Below are 23,863 nucleotides of genomic sequence, written 5' to 3' on the forward strand. Positions count from 1 at the left end.
ACGCCAGCATTAAAGTAGCATTATAGCATTTCACTGCTTTAATTTCAAAGTTCAGTTAAAGTATTCATAGCTGGCTAAAATATTTAGATTACACAAGCACGAATTAAGAGTGCGAGTTTTGATACCGTATTTTAGCTTACCTGTGACTGCAGCTCAGCTTGGTACGTACTAAATTTTACTATTGTTAATTGTTCAGAATCGTTTAATTCAAGTTCAAAGTTAAATCTCTTCTTTCTAAATTGCGTAGATTCAAGTAGCTTTAGAAATGGTTTGTGACGTAGTCCAAGACTAACTGTATTTTACTGAATTTCGATGTGCTTCAGAAAGAAAGCTCACTATTAACTTCAGTCACTAAATTAACTTTCGATTTCCCTGTTTTATTAATTCTTTTGCTAAATTAAGTCAGAGTGTAGCGAAATTTATTACTTCTGACAAACTTTCAGTTTTCACACTGCACATGTCAACCTTCAGTTGCCACGCTTCTAGTGCTAATTATATGTGTAATAACCTTTTTTTTCAGTTACTATCGTAATTGTCCTTAGGACTGGCGACCGTAATTTCCCCCAAATCTCAAATACCTACTTACCGCTAGTTAGCTGTTAACGTAACGGCCGCACATTTACTTTCTTTATTAACTTTACCCCTTTTCAAAGTTAATTTCCACCAGTTTCATTAGTATTTTTCCTTTCATTTAGATGTAACCCTTTCCTCTCTCTTTACCGACAAATTAACTTCGGTGACGATTGCTTTTCCCGAATTTCCATTAGGTACACGCGGTTTAATTTTTCACTGTCATTAAGGTTGATAAGTGAGGGGGAGGTTACAAGTGGCCAAAATGTTGACTGGAGATGAACCCTATCGAACATGCCTGGGATATCTTGAAAAGTACTGTTTATGAACGACGTTACCCACCAACCACTCTGAGGGATGTACGCTGAATAACCGTTGAGGAGTGGGACTATCTGGACCAACAGTGCCTTGGTGAACTTGTGGAAAGTATGAACGACGAATACAGGCATGCAATAACGCAAGAGGACGAGCTACTAGGTATTAGAGATACCTTTGTGTAAAGCAATCTGGACCACCACCTCTGAAGGTCTCGCTGTGTTGTAGTACAACATGCATCGTGTTGTTTTCATGAGAAATAAAAAGGTCGGAAGTGAAGTTTATGTTGATCCCTATTCCCATTTTCTGTTCAGGTTCTGGAACTCTGAGAACCGTGGGGATGAAAAACTTTCTTCGATGTGTGTTTGTAACTTAATTCTCAATCTCGTTTATACAATAGTTACCTACATTAACATCAGTTTTACTCTGTTGATGAATATAAGCTTTGATGGTGCAGTAGCTCTCGCGTTCGTTCGGTACCTGACATTTAAGCTTTTCGGATTTATTTCGTGGCGAGCTTACCTCTGATCAACGTTTTCTAAATTTCGGAGCGTATTTAGCAGTAATGTAGCACAACACGTTTCATTACTTTGTAAGTTCCAATTAGACGTCGGCGAATATTTTTGTTGTCTCACTTTGGGTCCTAGTAGTGTTCCGCAAGCTCTTCTCAATGTCACACGAATCAGCGTCGTAACCAAACGCGTTTCCACATTGCAGCCGTTCATAACTTTACACAAAGCTAATTTGTAATAATAGCGCGCAAGCTGCTGCACTGGTACGATGATGTCACAGGCAAAACAAATACTGCACAAAAAACACGTTCGGACAGCATCTATGTCTTCGTGGGCTCATCCACTGTAAACGCATTACTAGTTTCGCAGTTGTTAGTGGTTCATATCTGGCGGTAAATTGTCACACAAGAAAGTTCGAGTGACTAACACATCGAAGATTTAAGGCAAAAAATTACTGTGATAAGTAATGTAACACTAACCACCATTCCAAACAATGAAACAAATAAAGTGGCACTTACTAAGTGAATGAGAACTTGCCCTACGTGTAGAAAAATGTGTTTTAACGTGCCTTCATTTTAGAGCTTGACGTAGCGACCTCGATTAAATATCTATGGCTAACCTTATAAGGCGATATGTCATGGAACGAGCACGATTGTAGTACTAAAGGCGAATGATCCACTTCGATATGCTGGGAGAATTTTAGGAAAGTGTGGTTCATCTGAAATGGAGACCACGTACGAAACAGTAGTGCGATCCGTACGCTGGTAATGTACAAGTAGTTGGTGCACCCGCCAGGTCAGATTAAAGGGAGGCATCGATAGAATTCATAGGTGGGCTCCTAGATTCGTTACCGGTAGGTTCGAACAAGATGCAAGTATTACGAAGATGTTTCGACAACGCAAATTGGAATAGAAGACGTTCTTGTCGATTATACTATTGACAAAACTTAGAGAAATGGCTCTTGAAGCTGACTGCAGAACGTATCTACTGCCACGAAGGATACGTTTCGCATAAGGATCACAAAGATAAAATAAATTAGAGTTCATTCGGTAGCATACTCGTTTTAGTTGCAAGTGAAGCAGGAGAGGAAATAACTAGTAATGTACCAAGGTACTCTCCACCACGCACCACACGGTGGTTTGAGAAGTATGTTCGTAGATGTGGATGTTTTAAAATGTACGTGTATTAAAATATCTATTCTTGGAAGGAGAGCAAAGATAGAAATTTTATTCATTGTTCATGTACAGTATAGGAGGAAGAATGCAGGGTTAAAATGTAAGATGGTTCTGGTGGTTTAAATGGCTCTGAGCACTATGGGACTTAACATCTATGGTCATCAGTCCTCTAGAACTTAGAACTACTTAAACCTTACTAACCTAAGGACATCACACAACACCCAGTCATCACGAGGCAGAGAAAATCCCTGTCCTCGCCGGGAATCGAACCCGGGAATCCGGGCGCGGGAAGCGAGAACGCTACCGCAGGACCACGAGCTGCAGACAAAATGTAAGATGAGCTGGGAGTTTGGGAGGTGCGAAATTCAGAACACAAAGAAGAATGGACGGCTTTGAACTGGCTCTGTGGGGATGGTGACTGGTAGAGCGCCAGTCTGTCGCAAATCCAGAAGCACATACTCGGTGAGAGGTATGGCGAATATGGTGACCGGAGCAACAACACGCTCTGTACTGAGGTAAGTCAGCTACCATAGACGAGATGCAGCTGTGCAATACCTAGTGGAAAGGTAACGTCACAGCGATCTCAGTGATTCAGTACACCACTGGTCTTACTACTTGCTATTGTGTTACTACTGATCTCCCAGTTACCGGCTACACGAGCTAGAAGTGACCGTTTTCTCTACCTAATAACTCCCCGTACCAACACGAGCTGTCCTTGAACCGTGTGAGTATGACATATGCTAACTGGCAACATTGACTCCCCTCAGAGGCTCCACAAACGTACCCATTCACCGTGGCGCGACGCAGAGAAACGGGATCTCTAAAAAGACGACATGCCACCAATTTTCTATATGGTGTTGCCGTGGGACACACCACTGTTGGCTTGCCTGTGGCTGATGCCATGGGGAGGAAGGCCACAGAAATGGTCGCCCTACTGACAGTTTATGGCAGCTTGGACGTTGCCGCACTGTGGGTGTGGAAGTTTTTCTTGATGCATATAAGTCCATTTCCTGATTCAACATATTTGATATAGCTACACTATGTTGTAGAGCCGAGAAAAAAAATATCTCTTGCTCTTGGAGCAGTAGCAAAATGGAACTGATGAGATCCTGCATAGCTTTGAGAATGGCCCTCAAGAATCATTTGGTTCCGTATTCGCATGGCTTTCGTGGAACCACGAGCGACACGAGCAGCAATATCGCAGAACGAAATTCTAGTCGCTGGGCCACAATCTTTGCGCCGTTGTATTCTGATACATGTTCTTGAAGTTCCTCATTATTAGACGAATCCTAATACGATCGTGTCATATAGAAGCATCCAAATGCGATTTCTGAACGACAAAACCGCTGTGAATTCTTTCCGTATATGATGAATAGAGATAACATTGTTCTTAGGTACTTCGTATGGTTGGGCTGAAATGCTAATCATTTACATATCGAAGCATGAAGGACATTCATGCCAACATCACATGCCATCTTCATAGTGTTGCTATTGTAAATGTATACTCACACCGACACAAGAAAGTTGAACACCTGATTGGGATGGTCCAGTTACACCCAAATCCTAAGAGGAGTGTTCCTCAGGAGGCTATATAAGTGGTTAATCTGTGACAGTTAGAACGGCCACAGGAATACGTAAGTACTGTCGCTACGACGTCGTGTCGCCAAGGCTGCAATGCATTAAATGAATGGCGAGCACCATGAAGATTCTCTACGGACAACACATGTTCTAGTGGAACAACGATACCAACACATAGAGCATGAATAAAAAATAACTAAACTTCTCCCTAGCAGGTCATGAAGGCCCAACGGTACCGACCAGCCGCCGTGTCACCCTCAAGCCACAGGTGCCACAGGATGCGTATATGGAGGGGCATGTGGTCAGCACACTGCTCTCCCAGCTGTATGTCGGTTTCCGAGAGTGGACACAGAGCATGATATAGCGAGTTCTGTAAATTTTCTCAGTAGTATTATTCGAAAATAACGTCGTCTATTACCATTTGAGTTGTCGAAACATGTATGTATTACTTGCGTCTTGGCCGGCCGAAGTGGCCGTGCGGTTAAAGGCGCTGCAGTCTGGAACCGCCAGACCGCTACGGTCGCAGGTTCGAATTCTGCCTCGGGCATGGATGTTTGTGATGTCCTTAGGTTAGTTAGGTTTAACTAGTTGTAAGTTCTAGGAGACTAATGACCTCGGCAGTTGAGTCCCATAGTGCTCAGAGCCATTTTTGAACTTGCGTCTTGTTCGAACCTACCGGTAACAAATCTAGGAGTCAGCCTATGAATTGCATCGATGCCTTCCTTTAATCCGACCTGGTGCGTGTACCAAACACCTGTGTACTAACTGCCTACGAATGGCACTAGTGTTTTGTACGCGGTCTCCTTTACGGATGAACCACACTTCCCTAAAATGTTCCCAGCAAACCGAAGTGGATCATTCGCCTTCAATACTACAATCCTTACTTGGTCGTTCCATTCCATACCGCCTTGCATTGTTACCCATACATATTTAACCGACGTGACTGCGTCAAGCAACACACTGCTGATGCTACACTGGAACATGACGGCATTGTTTTTCCTTAAATAACCGTCAAAATACATTTTCTACATGCAGAGTAAGTTCTCATTCACTTACTAAGTGCCACTGTATTTGTTACATTGTTTGAAAGGGTAGGTTTGTGTTAGTTGACCTATTACAGTAATTTCTGGCGTGAAATCTTCGATGCGTTCGTCACTCGAACACTCCTGTGTGACAAATTAACGCCAGATATGAATCACTAACAACTGCGAAACTAGTAATGCATATATAACGGATGAGCCCACGAAGACACAGATCCGGTCCGAAAGTGTTTTTTGTGCAGTATTTGTTTTGCTTGTGACATCATCGTACCAGTGTAGCCGCATTTGCGCCATTGTAACGAATTATCTTTGTGTAAAGTTACGAACTGCTGCAACGAGGAAACGGGTTTGGTTACGACGCTGATTCGGGTGATGTTGAGAGGAGCTTGTCATGAAGGTTCAGGACGATCAAGTCTGACAACTCCAATGGAGAACTGCCTGTACGTCACGTATATGGGACACCTTCACATCTGCACCAGTAATCAGGACAGAAGTTGAGAAGTTACCTCACGCTGCCAGCACCTGTTACGTGATAAACAGAACCTGTAGAGTGATCTGCCATCGAATGAGTCGGATACAGTTAACACGAGAACACCTGTGCTTCCCTTTTAAGTGGTGGTACATAGTAAACAAGATCTACTGATGAATGGAACGAATGTAAACATGAGAGTAATCAAAATACGGGGTAACTGCCCATGTTTGAAGGGTCAGGTTAATCTAATGTAACAACAATGTTGGAGGATTGCCCTGTTGTGAACCAAGCACATGGAGACACCTTCACATCTGCACCAGTTATCTGGGTAGAAACTGCGGAGTCACTGCAACACCTTGTGGCACACAGTACCAGACTGATTATGAACAAAAGCTAAGTATTGTACTACCATAGGATGAGTACGATTTGCTTAACATCAGAGCACAGACAATCACTGCAGTATCTAGCCATTGTAATATCTCAGACGAACATTTGGTCTTGAGGCAGCGAGAGGAGAACAAAAATTTAGCCGGTGTCTTGGAGAGACATTCTGGTAACATTCCTAGCGTGGAGGGTCATAGAGTTTCACGCAACGTCTCTTCTGGAATGTATTCAATGAAATGTGCAGATACAGCAGTTTGCCATAAATACAACAGTTCCTTGTGAATTACTTCTAATGTGTCTGTGTCCTGGTACTATATGTCAACAGGACAACACTTATCCTCACAAGGCACATCCCTTTACGAATTTCCTGTGTGATGTCTATGTCAGCAAGAACCAACGAATTGTATCCAATATAATTTCTCTGAGAGAGACTCAGTCATTAAATTCAGCACGAGTCCAATATTCACCATACCAACAGCCAGCGAAAATGGTTGTGGACTACCATGACTCAAGAGTGGATACAATGACCATGTTTGAGCTTGGCAGATGTTGTCTATCTTTGTTACCGTTCATACAGCTTTTTTGGACTCAGTGTTTCCACAACTGTGTACATTTGGTTGTGTGATTGTAAGTTTTGTCTGTAACTCGTCAAACGAACCGGAGCGGTCTCGCCGATCAAAATTATCGACAATTTCAAACGATTCGAAAAATTCCTCTAAATTATGATGAGATATCGTATAACTGTTGTTGCAACTTTCAGTCCGAAGACAGTTTTGATGCAGGTATCGATGCTAGTCTATCTTGTCAAACCTCTTCACCTCTGCATAACTAATTCATTCTACATCCACTTCAATTTGGTAGTTGTCTCCCTCTACAGTTTTCATTTCCACACTTTCCTCCATTAGCAGGTTAACCATCACTTGACACATAAGGATGGTTTCATTCGACGCACTCCATGGTTCACGCTGACTGAACCACTAGAATTCTTTCCAATTCGATATGGTTCAGTACCTCTTTATGAGTTCCTTGACCGTAGCGTCCTCTGTTAATAGTACTGCACAGCTCGGTTGTATTTGAAGGGTAGCATAATGAGAACTATTCAAAACTTCTGTAATGTATATTTGTTCACGGACAGAGATTGTCAGCGATGCGATCATATTCATTACGATTGAACATTTCATAACGTTAAATGAATACATAATTAATTAAACTACTAAATCTGCTTCATGTATGTAAGGAAAAAGAGTAGATCTGCAATTGAGCCCTGTGGGACTCCTCTTTCTTCCTCTAGTCATTCAGACGTTTTGTTCTTCCAGCATTGTTTGAATTATTCAACAAAACGTTTGGAATAGTTTTGTTCAGAAGGTTTCATACCATTGGTTTATGAATGCATAATTCTACAAAAATTACGCTTTTCTAAGGGAGTACAATGATCAGTGAATTTAAACGCCTTGGAAAGATGGACGTGAATAATGGAGCGCAGGTAACGGAAAGGCGGTGAAGTAGAATTTGAAGCGCAGCGTTTGTTATTCAACCCTCTCAGTTTTACGTCTGTAGTAGGAATAACTGAAGCTTAGTTCTGAAGCGCGGTGTATTTTATGTAGGTGGAGGGAATATTGCAGCGGCGGTTGGAAGCCCTGCGGATCGCCGCCCTCTGCTTGCAGGGGGGCGGGAGAGAGGGGTGGGGGCGGAAGGGGGGAGGGGATTAGCGGCCGTACGTCTGGAGGAGCAGAAATATAGTGTCGGCCGGCCCGATAAAGGTGAGCCGGGAAATTAATGCGCTGCTCAATACAAGCTTAGCGACCGTGTCCCCGTTTTTATTAAATTCCTTCTCTCCCGTACGGCGCAGAGAGGATGGCCTACCGTTCCCTTGTCTGTAGTAATGGAAAGAGGCTGACACATTGCTCCTCCTTTATTGATTCTTACCAGCTTGCCGACCCGTGGCGGAAATCCCAAGTCTCTCCCCATTATAGGTTCTCATACATGTATTCCACGACAAGGGTTCCGTCCGAAAGGTAATGGCCGTTTCGGCAGAAATATAACCCTAAAGCAGTTCTTATCACCACTGAGCAGCTACAGTAGGGGAGAAACTTGTCTCCTGCATTTGAGATCTGACGTGCTTAAGTGAATTCTCGCTAATAAATGTAATCATTTATAATAGATTTAATTTTTTCAGTACGTCTCATTAACAGGGGGAACATTCGGTTGTCGAACGAATGTAGGTATACATAAGAAAACGGATACATCTCTTGCAAAATTTATGTATATGCTGCATTAAGAATACATTACCATTTTATTGATGATTACTATTTGTGCTTACGTGAGTTTTATGTAACACAACAAATCAGAGGGAAGAGACTACTTTGAAGAATAAAGCTGTTTCCTTCTAAGTTCTTTAAATATTCTTAATGTTTAGTAAATTATGTAGGTTTTCTTAGTAAATTTTGTATTTTCTTTTCAATGTCAGACACAGTGTCCTGCTTACAATACACTGTTATGATTGTCGAAACTTTAGAAGGAGGCTTACTATTTATGAAGTTCCAACATAATGAGCGGCAACATGAATTATTCCTTTTTTTTTTTTTTTGTTTCTGACACAGCTATGCTGAAAAATCTTTGTTTGTGGTGACGTGTTTCTATCTACGTTTTCCAGTCTTAATCTGTAACCTGCTCTAAAATTTTGTAATACATTGCCATTAGTGCACAGATATACAATAACCATAACTGGAATTTCTACATGTATAGAATAGTAATGCTTGTTCAGGGTCCAGTAACCTCACAGAGACTGTAATTAATGAAGCCTCTCTCCTCAAAATCTTTGAACTCAACTGTGACAGAAATTGAAGTAAATAAATTTAACGTTTGTATTTGCCATGTAAAAAATGTTCAAATGTGTGTGAAATCTTATGGGAGTTAACTGCTAAGGTCATCAGTCCCTAAGCTTACACACTACTTAACCTAAATTAACCTAAGAACAAACAAACACACCCATGCCCGAGGGAGGACTCGAACCTCGGCCGGGATCAGCCGTACAGTCCATGATTCCAGCGCCTAAGACCGCTCGGCTAATCCCGCGCGGAATTTGCCACGGAAGCTAACAGAAGTTGACAGTCCTTGAATCTATATGCCGGCCGGAATGGCCGAGCGGTTCTAGGCGCTTCAGCCTGTAACCGCGCTACCACTACGGTCGCAGGTTTGAATCCTGCCTCGGGCATGGTTGTGTGTGATGTCCTTAGGTTAGTTAGGTGTAAGTAGTTCTAAGTTCTAGGGGGCTGATGACCACAGCTGTTAAGTCCCATAGTGCTCAGAGCCATTTGAACCATCTCAACCAATTCTGTGCCCTTTCCTTTAGTGCATTACCATTAATACCATCTATCGCTAGTAGGTATAACGTTTAAACATTTCAGTTCCCTGGCTATTACGCACCAGCAGTCTCCTTTCAGTTGTTCGACTTGGCCGGAGACGCAATTTCGGACGACCCTGCATATCTCCGGTTGCACAGTTCATTTTTTCCAGAAAGACCTATTTTTTGTCATCCGAGTAAAGCAGGCTTATGGAAATTAAAGACTCTCTCAGAAGGGATGTTCACAAAGGAGAACCATTTGACGTTGAAAGTTGTGCCAAATTATTGGAACCTTTAGAAAAAACTGCAGTGGTGGGGTGGGGTTGGGGAGGTCTGAGGAAGCACGTAAAGTGAAGCACCTCCCATGCTGCTTTCCTCTCGCAGCTACACAAAACGTAGCTCAGACATCGTAACTCACCACTACTGCATGATAAGAACAAAAACTTCGTAGTTCTCAGCAGCGCCGATATACGATTAGCCTCTCAGCCTGTATAACTACTTCAAGTACAAGACTCAGATTGTCACTTGGTTCTTCTTTGCACACCCTTATCGCCGTCACTCATGACGGATGTTCTGTCACACCCCTTGCCGAAACGCTTCATCAAATGTCTCTTACAATCTAGAGATTGAAACCTCCTGGCAGATTAACACTGTGTGCCCGACCGAGACTCGAACTCGGGACCTTTGCCTTTCGCGGGCAAGTGCTCTACCAACTGAGCTACTCAAGGACGACTCACGTCCGCGAAAGGCAAAGGTCCCGAGTTCGAGTTCGGTCCGGCACACAGTTTTAATCTGCCAAGAAATTTCATATCAGCGCACACTCCGCTGCAGAATGAAAATCTCATTCTGGAAACATCCCCCAGTCTGTGGCTAAGCCATATCTCCGCAGTATCCTTCAGGAGTGCTAGTTCTGCAAGGTTCGCAGGAGAGCTTCTGTAAAGTTTGGAAGGTAGGAGACGAGGTACTGGCAGAAGTAAAGCTGTGATTACCGGGCGTGAGTCGTGCTTCGGTAGCTCAGATGGTAGAGCACTTGCCCGCGAAAGGTAAAGGTCCCGAGTTCGAGTCTCGGTCGGGCACACAGTTTTAATCTGCCAGGAAGTTTCATATCAGCGCACACTCCGCTGCAGAGTGAAAATGTCATTCTGGAATCTAGAGATTGCATGAAGCGTGTTTGAGACTGATCTTTGACAGCCCCGTAGGTAGTAAATGGCTATTATAATCTTAATGAGTTCCAGACTAATCTTGAGCGTATCGGCATGTCCACACACTTTGGGCTCACAGATGTTTGTTACGTCGTAAAAATCACAATACGAATCTGCTGCTGCGCATTTTAACAAAAGACTTGTCTTGACTCACTGAGTTTACTGATGCTTCCACTTTCCTTTCCTGCTTTCATTTTCCCTTGTTTCGTTAGTGTCTTGTCTTCGGACTCCATTGAGATCTTATCGTCGGGCCACTACCCGAACATCACAGGCCAGTTACATCCCGGCTATTACTGCTTGATTGATTCCTCAATTGCGCTGTGATTGTTTTTCACGTATACTTTTGGACGTGGCACAATTCTCAAGAGTACAGGGATCTCAGATGCGCCGCATTCCCTTGCTTAGCATCAGTTTGTGACGAGGTGAGCAGCGAACACCATGAATATTTCCGTGACTGAATGTTCTCATGTTGAGAAATCAGAAAGAGCGATCTGCTTTACTTGGTAAAAATGTTCTAAAGCGACAATGGCACGAATACTTCATTACTTGCATGAATCGGTTTCGACAGACTTTGCTGTCATCTTCAGGTCTATAAGATGATGCATATACATCGAATTATCTCATAGCATGAGTTGTAGTATTTGCGATAAAAGCTTTTTGTATAGCATTACAAGAAAGGGAAAAAAATTTGTAACAAAACGTGTTCATTTTGATGGTGGTAGGTAGGTGGTTAGTGTTTAACGTCCCGTCGACAACGAGGTTATTAGAGACGGAGCGCAAGCTCGGGTTAGGGAAGGATCGGGAAGGAAATCGGCCGTGCCCTTTCAAAGGAACCATCCGGCATTTGCCTGAAACGATTTAGGGAAATCACGGAAAACCTAAATCAGGATGGTTGCAGACGGGATTGAACCGTCGTCCTCCCGAAGGCGAGTCCAGTGTGCTAACCACTGCGCCACCTCGCTCAGTGTATTCATTTTGAGCTGGATCGTCAAGCCAAGTTGTTAAGCCAATGGCTAAAATGCAGCAAAGTATGCAAAACTCGTCATAAGTAAAGAGTGCCTTGAGCGTATCGGCATGTCCACACACTTTGGGCTCACAGATGTTTGTTACGTCGTAAAAAACACAATACGAATCTGCTACTGCGCATTTTAATGCGTACTGTGAGATTTATTACGTAACAACCATCTGTAAGCTCTACATATGCATGTCGCCATGTGCAGGAAGTCCTTTTAGATTTTAAATGTTTTATTTATGACACCCACTGCATAATGTTTTGCATTTCAGGCACTAACATGACAACTTGGCTTGAGGATCCAACTCAAAATGGAAAAAAAAAAACAATTATAACAAAGCATTCTGAAAGTATGCATACATACCTCCATTCATTGTATTGCCAAACTCATGATGTGAGATATATTCCATGTACATGCATTACGTTACAGACCAGAACACGACAGCAAAGTCTGTTGAAAACGGTTGTTGTAAATAATGAAATGTTTATGTGGTCTTGGATTGAGAAAGATTTCATTGAATTCTTCCGTCCCTTTTCAGCAAAATTTTAAGAAAACCATGAAATCCAGAAACATCGCGGGGCAACTATTACAGTTAGTAGGTAAGCCATGAAAAAAGCATCTGATGTCACCCAATCATTGCACCACAAAGACATTCCTCAAATCGGTTGCATTTTACTACTGACACATAAAATAAATTCTTACAAACATGTATGTTTAGTTAATGTGGAGACCTGACCAGGGACACAGCAGTATTGTTCAGTGTATATTAATTTTGCAGATTAGTCAGTCAAACTGTTTATCAAGTTTTGTCACAGATAATATTTGTTAAAGGATTTTGCCTGTTTCTGTATTTGTCGTGTGGTACTCACATTCGGGAGGACGACAGAACAAGTGCCGTTCATCCATCCAGATTTAGGTTTTCCGTGATCTCCTTAAATCACTCCAGGCAAACGCTGAGATGATTCCTCCCACATCCTATGATAATCCAAGCTTGTGCTCCGCATCCTATGACCGCTCTGTGGAAGGGACGTCGTATAATTGTCCTTGCTTACTATTCGTCGTATACATAACGTTCGATACATCGAGTTTATTACCAAGGTCTATTGAAATGCCAGTTGTGAATAAAGGAAAAATATGTAGCCGATGTCCATCATGTTACAGAATCCATATATATATATATATATATATATATATATATATATATATATATATATATATATATATATATGTGTGTGTGTGTGTGTGTGTGTGTGTGTGTGTGTGCAAGCGTCAGCATGCGTACACAGTATGTTCCAAAACGCCGCTCATTAAAACAGGTTTCTTCTTAGGTCTTATATCAGGTAATGTTAGTAATAAAAAGGTAAGTTCAAGTGTTTTGAATAACCTTTGGGCTAGGGACTATTTGTACACGCAGCACAAGGATGTTCTTAGTGTTACTATGCTACAGTACAGAGTAAAAGTGTGAATATTACACACTTCATCCTGCTTATCCAAACGGAGAAAATCGCTTGGTCATTTTTGCATTTTATGTGGGGTACGGTGGACTTGAAGGAACTTATGGGGAGACCAAACGTTCATGGGCACTTCCTCGGAAACACCCAAGAAAAGTGTTTTGTGTTTTTTATTATATTTTCGACGTCATCTCCAGACTACATAATCCCAGCCTAGGATTCCAAGACAGCTACGCACAGGAAAAGGTAAGAACTTTTACTATATTCACCTAAGATCGAGACCTCGAACAGTCTTGAAATTTTTCTTGATGTCTTTATCCGTTTCCCAGATTCACAGATCCAAATTTACCCTACATCTACACCTAAAATCCGCAATGGGCCGGAATCTAAATAACAAATAACGGCAGAAAATTGCTCAGATTTTCAAGGTACATTATCTAGGCATTTAAAAAAGATATATCCCTGTTTTCAAAAATCTTTATACGTTATCGAGAAAGACGACGAAAGCCCGCTGTTTTGGTACCAAAACCCAGCGGCAGATTCTTTGACGGATCTGCGCAACAAACGTCGGTAATTTTAACGATGTATTCCTAAGAACCTCATCTCGAACATACCTCAAAATTTTCTTCATGTCTTTTTCCCCCAGATCCTGGGGTTCAAATTTATCTTCCTTTTAGACGAAAAACACAAAACATACGCTGTGAGAAGAAAACGTGCTTTATAAAATGACGTAGACGGAGAACTATGCTGTAAAGTATCTAAGTTATCTTCTGGGAATCCCTTGTTTAAATACTGATGCACAGGCAGAATTCATTTGCATGTAAAATTCGGTTTGAAGTGTAAAATTATTTAGCGGTATTTTAATTTCACGTTACTTGATTTTCAAACAGCTGAGCAAAACTGAACGTACTCAGACATTTCTCTATCTACTTATTGTGATCATCACTAAACTGACACACAATATTTTTAGCACAACGCAATCTGACTTTCAATAATCCCTACAAAAGAATTACCGTGACTAATAATAACCTATACCTTTCATGAATCACTTACCTCACAAAAAACTTCGTTTCTCGAACTACTGCAATACAGCAAGCGCCAATAGTGCCAGCTAAATAAAAGATTCTAACTACTGAAGGCACTAACTACTGATAGGCATACTTAGCAAATGAAAGAGTTTGATAGAGAACAAACAATGTATTTACCTTAATAGTGTTCAAAAGTCGTAATATGTATATATCAGTTCATGACATCCAGTCTTACAAATTTACTTCCAGATCATCCGCTCTCAAAACTCCGCCATCTCACTCCCCATATCCACCACTGCTGGCGGCTCACCTCCAACTGCGCAACGCTACGCGCTGTTAACAGCCAACTGCCCAACACTACAATAGCGAATATTACAACAATGCCAACCAGTGACAGACTTCACACAGCACAGTCAGTGATTTTCATATAGAGCGCTACGTGGCGTTACCAACATAAAAACCTAAACAGCCTGCTTACATCCCGTACGACCAATTCACGCTATGTATCATGACTAACAGGAACCCGATAAAACATCAAATCTCCGGCTGTGGCCGGAAAAAGATCCTGAAAGAACGGGACCAACAACGACTGAAGAGAGTTAATCAATGTGACAGAAGTGCAACCCCTCCGCCAATCGCTGCAGATTTCAATGTTGGGCCATCAGCAAATGTCAGCGTGCGAACCATTCAACGAAAGGTCGTCGATATGGACCTTCGGAGTCGAAGGCCCACTTAGATTTATGTGTCACCTTGGTCCATCAGCACCAACATTGAGCTGTTGATGGCTGGAAACATGTTGCCTGGTCGGACGAGTCCCGTTTGAAATTTTATCCAGCGGATGGACGCGTACGGGTATGGAGACAATCAGATGAATCCATGGACCCTACACGTCAGCAGGGGACTGTAGTGATGGGGAGGCTCTGTAATGGTGTGGGGCGTGGGCAGTTGGAGGGATATGGCACCCTGATATGTCCAGATACGACTCTGACAGGTGACACGTACGTAAGCATCCTGTCTGATCACCTGTAGCCATTAATGTCTATCATGCATTCCGACGGACTTGGTCGATTCCAGCAGGACAATGCGACACCCCCACACGGCCATAATTTCTACATAGTGGCTCCAGGAACACACTTGTGAGTTCAAATACTTCCACTGGCCACCAAAGTCTCCAGACATGAACACTATTGAGCAAATCCAGGATGCAATGAGCTGTTTAGATGAGATCTCCATCGCCTCGTACCCTTACGGATTTAAGGACAACCCTGCAAGGTTCGTTGTGTCAGTCCCCTCGAGCATTACTTCAGACATTAGTCGAGTCCATGACATATAGTTTTCCGACACTACTTACTGCTCGCTGGGGCCCTACACGATATTAGGCAGGTGTACCAATTTCTTTGGCTCTTCAGTGTATTTTAGTACGAGTTACGTGCCGTGCTGCTGCAGTGAAAAGAAAGAACTCAACAGAAGAATTAACCTATCGGAACACAAAAAGGGCGAATGTGTTTCTTTTAATTTAAAAGTCTACAGCAGAAAAGTGGGGAACAAGCCTCCCCATTGTATCTGCCTCAGCATCCCTAAATATTTTCCCATAAATTTAGGAAATCGAACCTATTCGCGCTTTCTAATGTTGAAAGAAATGGAGTCAATCGCAGGGGGGGAAGGGACGTAAGATAAGACTGGAAGATAATACACCGTGCTTACAGTATAGAAAGAGTGGAGACTATGTCAGTGGAACACAATAGACAGTGAGATAACAGCGCCGGTAAAAGAGTGAAGGTGAGAGTGCTAGTGGAAGAGGAATATGGAGAGGAGATAATGGAAATGAGTGATAGCCAGTAATAATGAGACAGATTATATGACAACGGCAACAAGCAAGAGAGATAGTGACAGTAACAAGAGAGACAACAGCAGGAAGAGAGAGCAACAGGGAGACAATGACTGTAAAAGGGTACCACAGTTGCAGGACAGAACGGAGGAGACTGTGGCTGTGTGACAGAAGAAAGTGTTAAAGAGCCACAAGCAGATTATGACAATAAATTTGGCTTAAAGAGTAAGAATGGGCAAGTGCTAGTGAGTTGTTATGAGCGATTACCGACGACGGACCAGCTGGTGTGAGCGTGTTACACTGAGTCTCTGAGCACTATGGTACTTAGCAACTGTGGTCATCAGTCGTGTGTTACAGTGAGTGGAGCTTTTGTGAGTAGCTGGTGAGTTGTACGTTAGAAAGAGCGCTATTATGTTCGTATGATAAAAATTTTTGGAACATTTTTGAAGATGATGCCGAAGGTAAAATGAGACCACTAGTACCCCATTTTTCAGTCACTTTTTTTTCATTTGAAAAAGAGCCTACGATAGGAGTACTTTTCCGCTAGTTCTTGACACTTATCATTAATTTGATTTCATATACTGATTACTGGTGTCTGGTTAAGTAGTAAAGCAGCAGATAAATGTCGTATTGACAAGATTATGCCCACTGTAAAAATGTAAATAGAGTATTTGTTCCACAGTATATGACCAAATTCTATCTTCAACATGTTTTCACATTTGGAAGTACCTTAATTTTCCGGAATAATTTTTAAGATTGCCAAAACAAAAAATAAAAGAAAGTCTGCAGCATATAAAAAGTGAATGCCGTCATTTGGTATTTGGAATAAGAAAATATACTGAAATTACATTACGGGGCTGGATAGAAGCAAAAAGCTGACAAGTTGCTTTCCGGTTTCATGTGGGTAAGCCTCCTCTGTGTGTGTGTGTGTGTGTGTGTGTGTGTGTGTGTGTGTGTGTGTGTGCCGCTGGGAGTCACCGAGCGGTCTAAGGCGCTGCAGTCATGGACTGTGTGGCGGGACCCAGCGGAGGTTCGAGTCCTCCCTCGGGCATGGGTGCGTGTGTTCGTCCTTAGGATAATTTAGGTTACGTAGTGTGTAAGCTTAGGGAATGGTGACCTTAGCAGTTAAGTCCCATACTTTTTCACACACATTTGTGTGTGTGTGTGTGTGTGTGATTTAGGGGAGACAGTGTCCTCGCGAAAATTAGTAGTCACCAATGTTGTTAAAATATGGGAAATTTTCTGAAACAAGTAAGAAGCAAACAGACACAAAACTGCAGTGCTACTCTTCCAATCTCTCCCATGGTCACCCGCAAAATCATACAATATCGCTTCCAATAAGGTTGTGTCAAATTATCGGATATTAAAAAACTGTTAAAGCACGAATAGTGCAAGAGGAAAGTTAAAATGTAGCATACGGATATAGGCGGGCCGGTCATTTGCGAAGGACAGGGCTAATGCAGGATGCTAGCTCTCTCTCTCTCTCTCTCTCTCTCTCTCTCTGTCTCTTTGAATGCTGCTGTGGGCACTGTTAGGCTCCTCACGAGACACCCTCTCTGGGTCAGTTGGCCGCTACTCGGCGGCTTTGCTGCTCCCCGAGCAGAGCAGATTGCAACCAATTACAGCGGCGGCCGTCAGAAGCGCTCGCACCCACCCGCAGACACCGGACCCTGACCGCAGCCGCCGGAGGAACAGGTAGCTCCGCTTGCCCGAGGATCGCTCCATGCGCTACCACTGTGCTCGGGAACTTCGCTCTCATCATCGACATGGACGATTTTCATGTCAACGCTAGACACAAGGAAAAACTACTCTGGCGGATGACAGCAACAGTACAATGACAGATAAAAACCCCCAATTCCTGTTACAGAAAGCGAAAGAAACTTGAACTTCTGGCCATTTTGGACGCGGAACACTACAAATGTGGTAATTTAAGCTTTCGACAAATGACTGCAACTACTCGGCTTCTTGATAGTAGAATTCTTGTCTTCCTACGAGCTGTAACTGGCCACGCGTTCCTGTGGTTCAGTCTGGTTAAACAGACATGAAAGAAAAGAGAAATAACGCGTAATTGAATATATACGTCCTAATCTCATTTTCCGCTCCCACCCTCCCCGGCCACCCCCTCTCCACCCACTACTGGTCTCTGTCTACCTACTCCTCTCCCTCTCATGGTCCACCTCTTCCGCCTTCCTCTGTTTCTGTCCATCTGTCCATGTTCTCCTCTCTGCCAGTCTTCTCCTCCCCCCTCTCTTCATCCCCACCTGTCCCCTCTCAATATCAATATCCATCTCTTCCTTTCGCTTTCTATGTGCATTTCCTCCCCCCCCCCCTCCCCACCCACTGTCCATCACCTCATTACCCTTCTCACTGATATCTAGACCTGTGTACTGTTACTGCAAATTCAGATTCTGTAGTAGCATTCAAATGATAAGCAGATGTGCCATAAATAGAGACGTGTTCAAATTATTAGACTAAACGATTATTTTTGATACCCGTAACTTTTCTGTTGTAAAAATAGGAGAGAAAATTGTAATAATTGATTTGTCTTAATGGTTTGATTGATTCTACGAAATTTACCTTGCAAGCAACTCACAGATCACTGAATTTTATACAGCTGGTAACATTTGTCATGTTCCCTACAAATCGTGTTGTGTTAGTTGTCTGTGTAATTGTTTTGAAAATGTGTTTACAGTATTGCTTTATGTTTCTGTGGTTTACATCAGCTTGTTATTTATTCTATCAATTTCTTGCTACATTAACAAGAGGTTATATAGCTTGTGAACTTGCATGTTTTCAGCCATAGCAATAAATAGTGGAGTTTCCAAAGAAAGTAAGGTTATGGGAAGACAAAATATGTTTCACCTCGGAAAGTTTCGGCTGTGGTAGCACTTCTTGTTGAAAACTGTTATACACAGCATGAAATTTTGGCAGAATGATAATATAACAGAAAACTGTCAACAATTTCCGTGCAGAAAGGTGGTGAATACAAGCCAAACAGGAAAGGGAAATGTGGATGTAAAAGAAAAATCAGTCCTAGAACAATGAGAAGACCTTCAAACATGACAATAATGTACCGGAAACTTACTTCTACAGACATGGGCCATCATCTGAAAGGTTTGGGTGTTGAAGTTTCACCTGTGAAACATAGGATAAGGAAATTTACAATAACCACCATACAAGATCTCATGGAGAAACTAGAGGAAATCTGTTTCCATGAATATGATATTAAAATGTCATGTGAAAAGTTAATAAAAACTATGCAAAAGAGGATAAAAATGTTGGTTAAGAACAAAGGCATCCATACAAAGTATTGGATGTACAAATATAATCTGTATGTGTACGTAAATGTGTAATAAATGCAAAGTTTTGGAAAAAAATGTCTTTAGTCTAATAATTTGAACACGTCTGCACAACCATAAATACAATTTTCCTGTATGCTAATAATGTTTTATCCTATCGTACTTCACATACGTTTATATAAATTAAAAATGTACAGCCTATATCCATCCGAATGTTCAGTAGAGTATTGTCTAAATATATGAAGTTCAGATGTTCAAATGTGTGTGAATTCCAAAGTGACCAAACTGCTAAGGTTATCGGTCCTTGAATAACACACTACTTATATTGACTTATGCTAAGAACAACACACACACCCCATGCCCGAGAGAGGACTCCGCAATCCGTGACAGGGCGTTTCAAACAACGCGGTCACTCCACGCGGCATGTATGAAGTAAATTGGTTAAGAACTTTACGGCATTTCCAGGAATAACGTTTACCTTTCATGCATTACACATTTCTTTATATGTTATACGCACTAAACAACTGGTACATAAAACACGCTCGCATTCGAATGCAACGCTGTGTCAAAAGTTTAAAGCAATCAGTGGTGAGCTTTCGGAGATTTACGATTATGTAGAAACGAATATTTACATTTTTATTTATATAGATCAAGGGATTCAAGACGTCCAGCAATATGTCACAAAATTATGCTGTTCCCAGTAGTTTATTTGAATGCCAGAGACATGCCAACATGGAGTATGTGGACAGAAAGGCTTGACAGATCTTTGCGACGTAGAGACAACAACATCATCAGCTACATCACAATTATCATCATCCTCATCAATACTGTTCTGCCCTAAAGAAGCTCTTGGCATGTAGCTCTCAATGCAATCCTAGCATTTGCTTACCTTTTCGTTTTCCCATAATTGCTTCCAACCCTTATACCAGCCAACATCTGGTATCTTCTTCTTCCTTTACCAATCGCAGTTCCTTCCATAGACTCCATCAGTGAATAATATTTTCTCATTCATTGTCCAATTCAGTTGTGTTCTTCTTCCTCATTACCTTTAAAATTTCTCTCTCTTCCCCCACTCTTCTCAACACCTCTTTATTTCTCACTTTGTCTACCCATTTTACCCCTTCAATCCTCTTCCAAAACCACATCTCAAAACCTTCTATTCTTCGTTTTTCCTCTTTCCTCAGTGTGTAACTTTCAGCTCCGTATAATGCGATGCACCATACGAGGCATTTCCAGAGTCTCTTCCTCAAGTCCCTGCCAATGCATTAAAATAGTAGCCTCCTCCTCTTCCGTCCGCAGCTCGTCGTCTAGTGGCTAGCGTTGCTGCCTCTGCATCTCTGGGTTCCGATTTCGATTCCGGCATGGCTTGGAGATTTTTTCTGCCTTGGGACTAAGTATTTGTGTTGTTCTCATCATTTCATCATCATTCGTGGACGAGACGAGATTGGACTGTGTAACGATTGGGACTTTGTACGGGCACTGATAACCGGGCAATTGTACGCCTCACAAACCAAACATCATCATCATCATCATCCTCTTCTTAAATGCGTCCTTGGGAATTTCTATACTTGTTTTCACCCTCACGCCTTCTGTAATAATGCCTCCAAGTCATATGAAAGCACAAATTTCCTCTACATCTTCCTGTCCTAACTTTACAGTTTATCTTATTTTTCTTGCACTTATCAACATACATTTCGTTTCTTTTTTCTTATTAGTTCTCATTCTGAATTTTTCAATGGTCTTATTTAATTCTTTTAACATTCCAATCATATTTCTGTTGCTCTTTGCCTATGACAGTATCTCATCCGCAAATAGAACACATTCTATCCTCCTACCACAAACTCTCACACCTCCATTATCTTTCAAATATTTCTGAATAATATGTTCCAAATATATGTTAAATAATATTGGGGAGAGAAAGAAGCCTTGTCTCACTTCTCTTGGCATTTTACTTTCCTCTGTCATCTCATTTCCAATCTGTACTGGTTTTTCCTGCTGTAGGTACAGGTTTCTTATCAACCTTCTATCCCTCCTGTCGTCGCTATTCTTGCCTACGATGTCGATTAATTTATTGCGCTGTACTTTATCAAAGGCTTTCTCGAAGTCAATTATTCAGCAATGGTGAACGATTCCTGTGGTTAGTTTCTATGGGACTAAACTGCTGAGGTCATCGGTCCCTAGCCTTACGCACTACTTACCCTAACTTAAGCTATATTTTGACTAATGTTCAGTCTTGATCACTCATGTATGTTTTAATGATACAGGTAACCGGTTCCGGTTCTTTCTACAGAACCATCACCAGACCTGTGGATAAATTTTAAGAAATACTAGATACCAATCTTTAAATAAAATGAAAGTGTCTAATGATGTCAAAATTTAACAAGATAAGATAAAATTAATTATACCCATGGCTCCCTTAGGATGGTAGGCGGAGCTCTCCTCGCTGCTACGCAGTCAACTGATGGTTTGAGTGCTGAGCACGAGCTTAAATATGCAGAGGCTCCGCCTACTTCCTGTCACACTACTTCACAACTGCCAATCAGCGTTCATAATATGACGCCATCATCAAAGTATAAAAGTAGGAAATACATTAATAACATAAAATAGATTCATTTAAATGTCTGATTAAAAGATAGTTAGTATATCTACAGCTTATTTATAATTATGCTCATTTGAAAACCAAATCATCAGTACTGCTCAATGAACAATTAGATTTTCGCGAAAAATATTATTACGACCTTTTTGACGAAATTTTATAGTAAAAGCATCTACTCTTTTGTTCTTTATAAAATATAAGACTAGTTATACCCATGGCAAAAGCAATGTATGTAAAATATACAGCACAACATAAAAAATATTAAATTGACATTAATTATTATAAGAACTTTTAGATCGATGCTTTAAAAAAATTTTAATCAGCAGTCTCATCAGTTATTTAGATATGCATAATGTAGAACGTACTCTTGGCTGCTACCCTACAACTATAAAGAATATTGCTATAAAAACTGCAGTTAAAGTAAGACGATTATGCAACATCCAACAAACATGTAATTATGATGCAGGCGACTCGGTATAATCGATATATACCACAACGCCAAAGACTTTCACATCTTTGATGTAACCGGCACTGTTATAGTACTAAGGTTGCCCATAGAGGGCACAACTATTACACATCGTAGTTCACTGTTTTATCCAAAATATAAATAAGCTGTAGATATACTAACTATCTTTTAATCAGACATTTAAATGAATCTACTTTATGTTATTAGTGTATTTCCTACATTTATACTTTGACGATGGCGTCATATTATGAACGCTGATTGGCAGTTGTGAAGTAGTGTGGCAGGAAGTAGGCGGAGCCTCTGCATATTTAAGCTCGTGCTCAGTACTCAAACCATCAGTTGACTGCGTAGCAGCGAGGAGAGCTCCGCCTACCATCCTAAGGGAGCGATGGGTATAATTAATTTTATCTTATATTGTTAAATTTTGACATCATTAGACACTTTCATTTTATTTAAAGATTGGTATCTAGTATTTCTTAAAATTTATCCACAGGTCTGATGATGGTTCTGTAGAAAGAACCGAAACCGGTTACCTGTATCATTAAAACATACATGAGTGATCAAGACTGAACTTTAGTCAAAATATAACAATTAATTGATCACTGTTTCCAAAAATGTTTACCAAAATTATTCTAACTTAAGCTAACTTACGCTAAGGACAACACACACACACCCATGCTCGAGGGAGGAGTCGAACCTGCGACAGGAGCAGCCGCGCGAACCGTGTCAAGGCGTCCTAGACCATGCGGCTACTCCGTACGCCTAAGCAAACAAGGATAAAATTAAATATATACAGATTTACATTCTGATTGGCCCATAAGTACTGCTACAGTTGACGTCCAGATCTGTTAATCATTTGTGATAATTTTGTGAGAATGACGTGCATTTTACAGACAACTGGTTATTGGATATGTACGACCTAATGTTCGAAAGTCTTCCACAACTACAATGTCGAATATAGGTGTGATTTAATTCGTCTTGCTAAAATGCTTTTATAATATTTAAAATGAAGGCAGTCTCACAGGCAGTGATTTACTAATCACGTTACGAAGTGTGAAATACAGCTATTCTTGCATGGACATACGCTACGTATGAATGCTGGGTTAAAATACTGTCGAAAACTATTAATCGATGTCAGGGGTAATAACACCCGATTTCCACTGGGGCTCATACTCAAACCTCATGACAGGTTCCTCTCAGACCTTTAGCAATTATTAAATGTGCAATGATACAACAGTTGAACAGCACACACGTTTGTATCCAGCTCTAGTAGCATGAAGTTACTTCACGCTACGTGGAGAGCCAACAAGGTTAAAATCTGTCGTTGTTACCGAAGGCTATAAATCCTATAATGCGAATTTATTTTAAGTGATTTGGTTTCCAGTGTTAGATCAGTATAAAAGTGCTCATTGACATTCTAACTAAAAATATATAGAGTGTCCAAAAATATAAATCTAAGCTGATATACGGTCTTTTTCTCGTGAAACACAGCAAGCAATAGTTGTAAAACCTTGAGTAACGAAAGACTTATACACTATAAACATAAATCAGTACTTGAACATACAGACCGTATAGAATTTCAATAATTTTT

The sequence above is a fragment of the Schistocerca cancellata genome, chromosome 8, assembly GCF_023864275.1.
Source record: "Schistocerca cancellata isolate TAMUIC-IGC-003103 chromosome 8, iqSchCanc2.1, whole genome shotgun sequence".
In the NCBI taxonomy this organism is placed as follows: domain Eukaryota; kingdom Metazoa; phylum Arthropoda; class Insecta; order Orthoptera; family Acrididae; genus Schistocerca; species Schistocerca cancellata.